The sequence below is a fragment of the Macaca thibetana genome, chromosome 12 (assembly GCF_024542745.1).
Source record: "Macaca thibetana thibetana isolate TM-01 chromosome 12, ASM2454274v1, whole genome shotgun sequence".
Taxonomy (NCBI): domain Eukaryota; kingdom Metazoa; phylum Chordata; class Mammalia; order Primates; family Cercopithecidae; genus Macaca; species Macaca thibetana.
In genome coordinates, this window is record NC_065589.1 from 3936469 (window position 1) to 3946671 (window position 10203).

Below are 10203 nucleotides of genomic sequence, written 5' to 3' on the forward strand. Positions count from 1 at the left end.
GCTAAGGTAGAAATTAACATCAGCACGGGCAGAACCACAGATGTAGGTAAGGTATATTTCTACTCTGACTTATGCTCTTGACTGGGAGTCCCCAGGATCTGGGTGTCTCCTGTGCCCCCCATACGGTTCAAGGCAGAATGGCACAAGAAGCAAGGGATGGCAGGAAGGAGAAGGTAGAGCAGAAAGCATGGGGCTGTGCACAGCAGGACAAAAGGAAATCTGGACAAGTGGAAAGATCAGGAGGTACAAGTCCAGATTCCCAAATAAAGGAGTGATTATGGACCCTGCTAAGGAAAGGATTAGGCTCCCAGGTGATAATCGTAAACAGCTGCAAGGGAAAGCTGTAAAGAGTCAGAAGTAAGGCATCTACTGGACCCAACAATAAGGACAGTTGCAAGATGGGCAGCATGCTATAAGAAATGATGCCCTCAATGGAGGTAGAAAGTGTATTTCATTCTTCAAGTTGTTTTATATGAATTTATGTGTTTAAAGTTCCTGTCCTTTCCATTAACTTGTTAATTTCTATAATCAAGTGTTCGTTCAAGTTGCAAGTTATTTAGTTATTTGTATATTAAAAGCTTGTAGGTATGTTAAATCAAACATTCCAGGGTTTTTCAAAGCACAGTGATCAAACTGTTGGATTTGAAATTGTGTTGGGTTTTACAAAGTTGGACAAAATATTTTGGCAAGGCTGGAAAAGTGGTCACTCTCATACATTGTAGATGAGAATGCAAAATGCAATTTCCCCTATGGAGAGGAATTTCAAAATACCTAGCAAAACTTCAAATTCATTTAACCCTTGACCCAGCAATTCCACTTCCAGAAACATACCCAAAATATACATTGGGAAAAATACACTAATGTATATGCGTAAGATGAATCACTGTAACATTGTTTAAAATAGCAAAAGACTGGGAGCAACCTAAAGGTCTATCAAAGGGTACTAGCTGAATAAACTATGGTATATCTACACAATAGAGTACTATACAACTATAAAAAGCAATGAAGAATATTTCTATATACTGCGTTGATGTGACATTTAGGACACATTCTTAAAAGAAAAAACAAAATGTATAACTGTGGTATCTTCAAGTTGATATGTTACCATGTGTTGAAAAAACAGGAGAATATGAAAATAAACATTTGCTTTTATTTTGAGACAGAAGGATAAAACATATATTTTCACAAAATTACCTGCAGGAAGATAGAGGGGACAGGGAGAGAAGCTGGACTTCTCTGAATATAACATTGTTTTATGTAAATAATTATAACATAAAAATCAATTATGAAGCAACTCCTAAAAATCAAAAGCAAAATGAAGCTAATGAACCTCAATGTGTATCAGGTGAGTGATAAGCAAAATGGAAAGCAGCTATTGAAGTGATTTCTAAACCTAATGATTTGACTAGTCATTCCTAGTAAAATAAACCCCAGGAAATCACATGCACATACACAAAAAAGTTAACGTTTTCAGTATTTATATTGCTAACACTTATTGTATTGGTCTCTACTTTGATCCTGAGGTTATCTTGTTTATTCTATAGGATAAGACAAATAAATAATTATGTTGATGTCATGAAGAACCAGGATTTTGAGCTTTGGAGAAAGGAGATGCATGAGGATCAATCAAGTTTAGTAAAAAGTAATGGTGCTAAATTTGAGTTGGAAGTAAAATTTTTAACTCAAGATATATTTTGTCTTTTAAAAAATGTGTATTTCCTAGTTCTGTCCACTGGAAACATCTGGTAATGAGGAAAATCCCAGTAGCAATGAGCACTCCTAGAGCCCAAATTGTGTTTTCTTTATATCATCTCCCTTTAAAGGAAACCATAGCTCCTTGGAAAAATGGCTGAGTCCAAGTCTGGAGAGGGAACAAACAGAATGCCCAGGAACATGTTGCCATACCAAAAGCAAGAAGGGTATCAGGTTGCACTAGGATCTATCAGTGGTCTCAGGACTCAACTTGAAAAAGCTTCTATTGGCCAAAGAAGGGACAATTTGAGCATAAGTAATAATAATGATTGAAATAGACTGAAACATATCAAACATGTTTCTATCTCATGAATTCATAATTACACTACTAAAAAGAGTTATTTGTCATCCTTGAGGAATACTATGAACAACTACTTAGAAAATGTATAAATATCTCAGACAAGCAAAAACTGAGGGAATTTGTCACCTGGCCTTATAAGAAATGCTCAAGGGAGTCCTACATCTGGAAGAAAAAAGATTATAATTACCATAATGAAAACATGCAAAAGTATGTTTAAAAACTCACTTGGTAAAGTAGATACCCAAAGGAGAAAGAGAAAAGAATCAAACCTTCTCACTACAGAAAACGACAAAACTGCAATGATAAACAATAAGAAAGGAATGAAAGACATACAAAATAATCAGAAAACAGTACACAAACTGACAGGAGTAAGTCCTCACTGGTCAATAATAACCTTAAGTACAATTGGATTAGATTTTTGACTGAAAAGATATAAATTTGCTGAATGGATTTTTAAAAGAAACCCAACAATATGTTGCCTACAAGAAACTCACTTGTAGTGAGTTTCACTATATTCACTTTACTAACTATACTATACTCACTATATTCACTCACTTTCACTAAACTCACTTTACTTCACCTGTAAAGACACATATAGATTGAAGAAAGTGAAGGAATGATAAAAGATATTTCATGCAAACAGAAGCCAAAAGTGAGCAGGAGTAGCTATACTTATAGCAGATAAAACAGATTTTAAGTCAAAAACTGTAAAAAGAGACAAAACATGTTATTATATAATGATAAAGGAATCAATTCAGCAAAAGGATATAACAATTGTAAATATATACATACCCAACACTGAAGCACCCAGATATATAAATAAATCAAAAAAAAAATTTTTTTTTTTTGAGACAGAGTCTTGCTCTGTCACCCAGGCTGGAGTGCAGTGGCTGGATCTCGGCTCACTGCAAGCTCCACCTCCAGGGTTTATGCCATTCTCCTGCCTCAGCCTCCCAAGTAGCTGGGACTACAGGCGCCCACCACCTCGCCCAGCTAGTTTGATCAAATATTATTATTAGATCTAAAGGGAGAGATATCCTGGACATGGTGACTTACACCTGCAATCACAGCACTTTGGAAGGCCAAAGCAGGTGGATTGCTTGAGCCCAGAAGTTTGAGACCATCCTTGGCAACATGGTGAAAACCCATCTCTACAAAAAATTGAAAAATTAGCCATGCATGGTGGTATGCACCTGTAGTCCCAGTTACCCAGGAGGCTGAGGTGGGAGGATCAATCACCTGAGCCTGGAGTTCAAGGCTGCAGTGAGCTATGATTATGCCACTGCACTCCAGCCTGGGAAAATGGTGTGAGACTTTGTCTCAAAAAAATACAGACTCCAATACAATGATAGTTGGGGACCTCAACACCACACTCTCAGCATTGGACAGAGCATTTAGACAGAAAATCAACAAAGAGACACTGAATTTAAACCGCATTTTAGACCAAAGAGGCCTAACAAACATTTACAGAGCATCTCATGTGACAGCTGCAGAATACATATTTTTTTTATCAGCACATGGAAGATTCTCCAGGATAGACCACATGTTAAGTCACAAAACAAGTCTCAACAAACTTAATAGAATTTAAATCAAATCAAGTGTCTTTTCTGATAACAATGGAATAAAAGTAGAAATGAATACAAGAGGAACTTTCAAAACTGTAAAAACACATAGAAATTAAACAAAATGCTTGTAAATGACCAATGGGTCAATAAAGAAATTAAGAAGGAAATTTAAAAATTTCTTGAAGCAAATGAAAATGGAAACAGAGCATATCAAAACTCCTGGGATTATGCTTTGAAAGTAACTAGAAAGGCAAGAACAAACCAAATGCAAAATTAGTAGAAGAAAAGAAAAAATAAAGATCAGAGCAGAAACAAATGGAATTCAGACTACGAAAATACAAAAGATCAATGAAACAAAAAGGTGTTTTTTGAAAAGATAAACAAAATTGACATACTACTATTACCAACAGTTATATGTGAATAACTATACACCAACAAATTGGAAAACTTAATGAAAATGGATAAATTTCTGGACACATGCAATCTATCAAGATTGAACCATGAAGAAATAGAAAACCTGGATAGGTCAATTACAAGTCATGACACTGAATCAGTAGTAAAAGTATTTTATCAAAGAAAAGCCCAGAACCTAATGGTTTTATTGCTGAATTCTATCAAACATTTAAAGAAGAGCTAGTGCCAATTCTTATCAAATCTTCCAGAAAATTGAAAAGAGAGGAATTTCTTCAAATTGTTTTACAAAACTGGCATTACCCTGATACCAAAACCAGATAAGGACACAACAAAAGAAAACTATAGGCCAATGTCCCTGGTGAACATAGATGGAAAAATCCTTAACAAAAACTGATAAACTGAATCCAGCAGCACATTAAAAAAATTATTCACCATGATCAAGTGGGATTTATCCCAGGAATGCAAGGATGGGTCAACATATGCAAATTAATAAACATGATACATCACATCAAAAGGATGAAAAACAAAACCAAATGATCATCTCAATAGATACATAAAAAGCATTTGATAAAATTCAACGTTGTTTCATGATTTTAAAAACTCAAAAAATTAGGTATAATAAAACGGAATGCTGAAAGCGTTTTCTCTAAGAACTGGAAGAATACAAAGAATACTCTTATTCAACATACTACTGAAAATCCTAACCAGAGCAATTGGGCAAGAGAAATAAATAAAGGGCATCCAAATTGGAAAAAAGGGAAATAAAAATATTCCTCTTTGCAGATAACATAATTTTACACATAGAAAACCCTAAAAGTTTCACCAAAAACTCTCAGAACTGATAAACAAATTTAGCAAAGTTACAGGATATGAAATTTTAAACTACAAAAATCCACAGCATTTCTATACACCAATAATGAACTAGCAAAAAAAAAAAATCAAAAAGCAATCCCATTTATGATAGCTACAAAAATTTAAATAATAATTATACCTAGGAATAATTTTTTTAAAGAGGTGAAATATATGTACAAGAAAAACTTTAAGACAGTATGAAAGAAATTGGAATGGCCACACATACGCACGCACACACACACACACACACACACACACACAAAGACATCCCATGCTCACGGATTGGAAAAAGTAATACTGTGAAATGACCATACTACCAAGAGTGATCCATAGATTCGATGCAATAGCTATCAAAATACCAAGACATTCTTCACAGAAATAGAAAAAGCAGTTTTAAAATCCACATGTGGAATCACAGAAGGCTTCCTAAATGCCAAAGCAATCCTAAGCAAAAAGAACAAAACTGGTGGTATCACCTATCTGACTTCAAAACATACTACAAAACTATAATAACAAAACAGCATGGTACTAGTATAAAAACAGATACATAGACCAATGGAACAGAATAGAGAACCCAGATATAAGTCCATGTATGTACAGCCAATTGATTATTGACAAAGACACCAAAAAATTCAGTGGAAAACTTTCAATAAATGGTGCTGAATAAACTGGATATCCATATGCAGACAAATAAACCTAGACTGCTATCTATCACCATATACAAACATCAACTCAAAATGAATTAAAAACTTAAATGTAAGACCTGAAACTATGAGAATACTAGAAGAAAACATTGGAGAAACATTTCAAAACACTGGATGAGCAAAGATTTTTTTGGGCAAGACCTCAAAAACACAGAGAACAAAAGCAAAAATAGACAAATGAGATTACATAAAACTGAAAAGCTTCTGCACAGCAAAAAGGACAATCAACAGAATAAAGAGAAAATCTACAGAATGGGAGAAAATATTTGCAAACTACCCATCTGACAAGTAATTATTAATCATAATATGTAAGGGACTTGAACAACTCAATGGCAAAAAAATAATAGTAATCTGATTTTTAATTGGGCAAATGATTTGAATAAACTTTTCTCAAAACAAGATACACAAGGGGTTAACAGGTATATGAAAAAATGCTCATCACTAATTACCAGGGAAATGCAAATCAAAACAACAGTGAGATGATTTCATCAAAAAGACAGAAAAAAAAAAGATGATTGCAAGGATGTGGAGAAACGGGAATGACACTTCTGGTGGGAATGTAAATTATTACAGCCACTATGGAAAACGCTATGGAGATTTCTCAAAACACTAAAAATACATCTACAATATGATTCAGCAATCCCACTGCTGGGTATATATCCACAAGAAAAGAAAGAAAATCAGTTGGCCAGGTGTAGGGGCTCACGCCTGTAATCCTAGCACTTTGGGAGGCAAGGCAGGCAGATCACTTGAGGTCAGGAGTTCAAGACCAGCCTGGCCAACATGGTGAAACCTTGTCTCTACTAAAAATTAGCCAGGCATGGTGGCACATGCCTGTAATCCCAGCTACTTGGGAGGCTGAGGCAGGAGAAGCACTTGAACCTGGGAGGCAGAGGTTGCAGTAAGCTGAGATTGCGCCACTGCACTCCAGCCTGGGTGACAGAGTGAGACTCTGAAAAAAAAAAGAAAGGAAAGATGAAAGGAAAGAGAAAGAAAGGAAGAAAGGAAGAAAAACAAGAAAGAAAGGAAGAAAAACAAGAAAGAAAGAAAGAAAGAAAGAAAGAAAGAAAGAAAGAAAGAAAGAAAGAAAGAAAGAAAGAAAGAAAGAAAGAAAGAAAGAAAGAAGAAAGAAAGAAGGAAGGAAGGAAGGAAGGAAGGAAGGAAGGAAGGAAGGAAGGAAGGAAGGAAGGAAGGAAGGAAAGAAGGAAAGAAAGAAAGAGAAAGAAAGAGAAGGAAAGAGAAGAGAAGAAAAGGGGAAGGGAAGGGAAGGGGAGGGGAGGGGAGGGAAGGGAAGGGGAGGGGAGGGGAGGGGAGGGGAGGGGAGGGGAGGGGGGGGGGAGGGAGGGGGGGGGGGGGGGGGGGGAGGGGAGGGGGGGGGGGGGGAGGGAGGGGAGGGGAGGGGAGGGGGGGAGGGGGGGGGGGAGGGGAGGGGAGGGGAGGGGAGGGGAGGGGAGGGGAGGGAAGGGAAGGGAAGGGAAGGGGAGGGGAGGGAAGGGGAGGGGGAGGGGAGGGGAGGGGAGGGGAGGGGAAGGGGAGGGGAGGGGAGGGAAGGGGGGGGGAAGGGAAGGGAAGGGAGGGAAGGGAAGGGAAGGGAAGGGAAGAAGGGAGGAAGGGAGGAAAGGTCAGTTATCAAAGAGACATCTGCACATCCATGTTCATTACAGCACTATTCACAATAGCCAAGATATGGAATCAACTTCAGTGTCCATCAATAGATGAATAAAGAAACTGTGGTGGCCGTGTGTGATGGCTCATGCCTGTAATCTCAGCACTTTGGGAGCCTGAGGTGGTGGATCACCTGAGGTCAGGAGTCGAGACCGGCCTGGCCAACATGGTGAAACCTCGTCTCTACTAAAAATACAAAGATTAGGTGCACATGGTGGCAGGTGCCTGTAATCCCAGCTACTCGGGAGGCTAAGGCAGGAGAATTGCTTGAACCAAGGAGGCGGAGGTTGCAGTGAGCTGAGATTGTGCCATTGCACTCCAGTCTGGGTGACAAGAGCAGAACTTTGTCTCAAAAAAAAAAGAAAAAAGAAAAAAAGAAACTGTGGTACATATACACAATGGAATATTATGCACCCATAAAAAGGAAATTCTGTCAATTGAAGCTACATGGATGAAACTGGAAGGTGTTATGTTAAGTGAAATAAGCCAGGCAGAGAAAAAGACAAATATCACATTTTCTCACTCCTACGTAGAAGCTAAAAACATTGACCTCATGGAGGCAGAGGTTAGAATCATGGTTACCAGAGGCTGGGAAGTGGAAGGCAGTGGGGTAGAGATAGGTTAAGGGGTACAAAATACAGTTAGATAAAAGGAATAAGTTCTAGTGTTTAATAGCACAATTGGGTAACTAGTTATCAATAATTTATTGTATATTTTTAATAGCTAAAAGAGAAGATTTTAAAAGTTGACAACACAAAGAAATGATAAATGTTTGTGGTGATGGATATCTCAGTTACCCTGATTTGATAATTACACATTATATGCATGTATCAAAATATCACATGTACCCCATAAATATGTACAATTATTATTTACCAATAAAAATATTTAAAGAAAATTTATAAATGAAGGGAAACAATAAAGTATGTATTCCGTCTTTTCTATATGGACTGTATTTCAGGGTAAAAAAAATTAATAAGGAAAACTTTTCTCCATGAAAGTGTTCACACTGACAATTGAAGAAGAAACAGTAGAATTAGAATATCACATTTTTGCACACAGAAAAAAATTGAAATAATGGATCTAGACAATAATCACCACTGGTTTCTCACATAACAAATAGAGACACAACCAAACATTGCATGCCTCTTGATGAAAATACATACCACTGATGGAGCATTTTACTTAAAAACAGTTTAATCTGATAAAAATTCTATTTGCAGATAGAATCCATCAATATGTAGAAAGGATAATACATCATGATAAAGTTGGTTCCCTTCCAAGAATACAAGGTTGGTAATTCACCACATACATTAAAAGAAAAAAATTATAAGTTTATCTCACAAATGCTTCAAAAGTACTTGAACATTCAATACCAATTCATAATAAAAAATTTTACTGTCCTTAATCTGATAAATACTATCTACACAAATCTATAGTAAACATTATAGTTAATTGTGAAATACCTAAAACTTTCATACATTTAAAATGAGAAAAGATAAAGACATTTACTATCACTACTTTCATTTGATATTGTGCTACAGATCCAGGTCCTAGCTCAAAAAATAAAGCAAAACATAGTCCTTGAGAACAATGCAAGAAATAACTGGTATGTAGATTATAAACAGAGAAAGAAACCTGTCATTGCAGATGGCTCAATACGTAATGAAAAAATTCTAACTCTATGCTATTAGAATTAATATGCTAATTTAGCAAAATCACTAAGTACAAGATAAACAAAAACAATTTCATTTCTATATACAAACAACAATTATAAATTGAAATAAAAATAACGCTATTTACAATAGCACTTAATATTCTAAAAAACCTAGAAAGAACACTACACTATATTATTTAAAGTAATTAGGGAACAGATGAACAGATATACCACATTCATGGATTTAAAGACCCAATATTGTAAAAGATGTCAGTCCTTTGATCTATAGATTCAATACAAGCCTTATCAAAAACCTCAACATGTTTTCGGTGAGAAGCTTAATGGGCTGATTTTTTAAATGTATGCAAATATGCAAGTGGCCATGAATAGTCAGTCAATAAAATATACAAGAAGAATAACTTGGAGGACTTACATTACAGGATTAAAATAAAGCAATAGTGGTTAACAGGAGGCTGAGGTAAGAGGATTACTTGAACCTAGGAGTTCAAATCCAGTCTGGGCAACACAGTGAGAACTCATCTCTTTGAAAAAAAAAAGAAAAAGAAAAAGAAGAAGGAGAAGGAGAAGGAGAAGAAGAAGAAGGAGAAGGAGAAGGAGAAGGAGAAGAGGAGGAGGAGGAGGAGGAGGAGGAGGAAGAAGATATAGTGAAGACAGTTGTATTGACATAAAAAATTTTTTTAATGGCCAATGGAATAGAACAGAAAGTTCAGGAAGAGACTGACACATATTCATAACATTAATTAATGAAAAAGGAAACTGTAGAGCAGTGGCAAAAGGCTTATATTTTAAATAAATAGTGCTGGTTAACTAGATATTCATAAAATGTAAAAGGAATCTAGACCTATATTCCATACTACACGAAGAAATGAATTCTCCACACTTTGTAGATCTAAACATGAAAGAACAGTAAAGTCTTTAGAAGACACCATAAGAGAGTGTATTTATAAATGTGTGGTCGGCAAATATTCCTTAAGCAGGACACCAAAAGTAGTACTAATCCTAAAGGAAAAGACTGATACATTGGAATACATTCAAATTGTCAAATTTCATTCATCCAAAAAAAAAAATTTAAATAGTTTAAAATCCAACCCACACAACATGGGGAAAATAATTATAAACTCAAATAATTTGCGAAGGTCTTATATTCAGGAAATATTTTTGAACTCCTATAAATCAATAAGAAAAAGACAACACAATTTAAAAAGTAGGCAAGAGACTTGAACAGACACACTACAAGAGGATATCCAAGTTGCCAGTAAACATAAGAAAAGG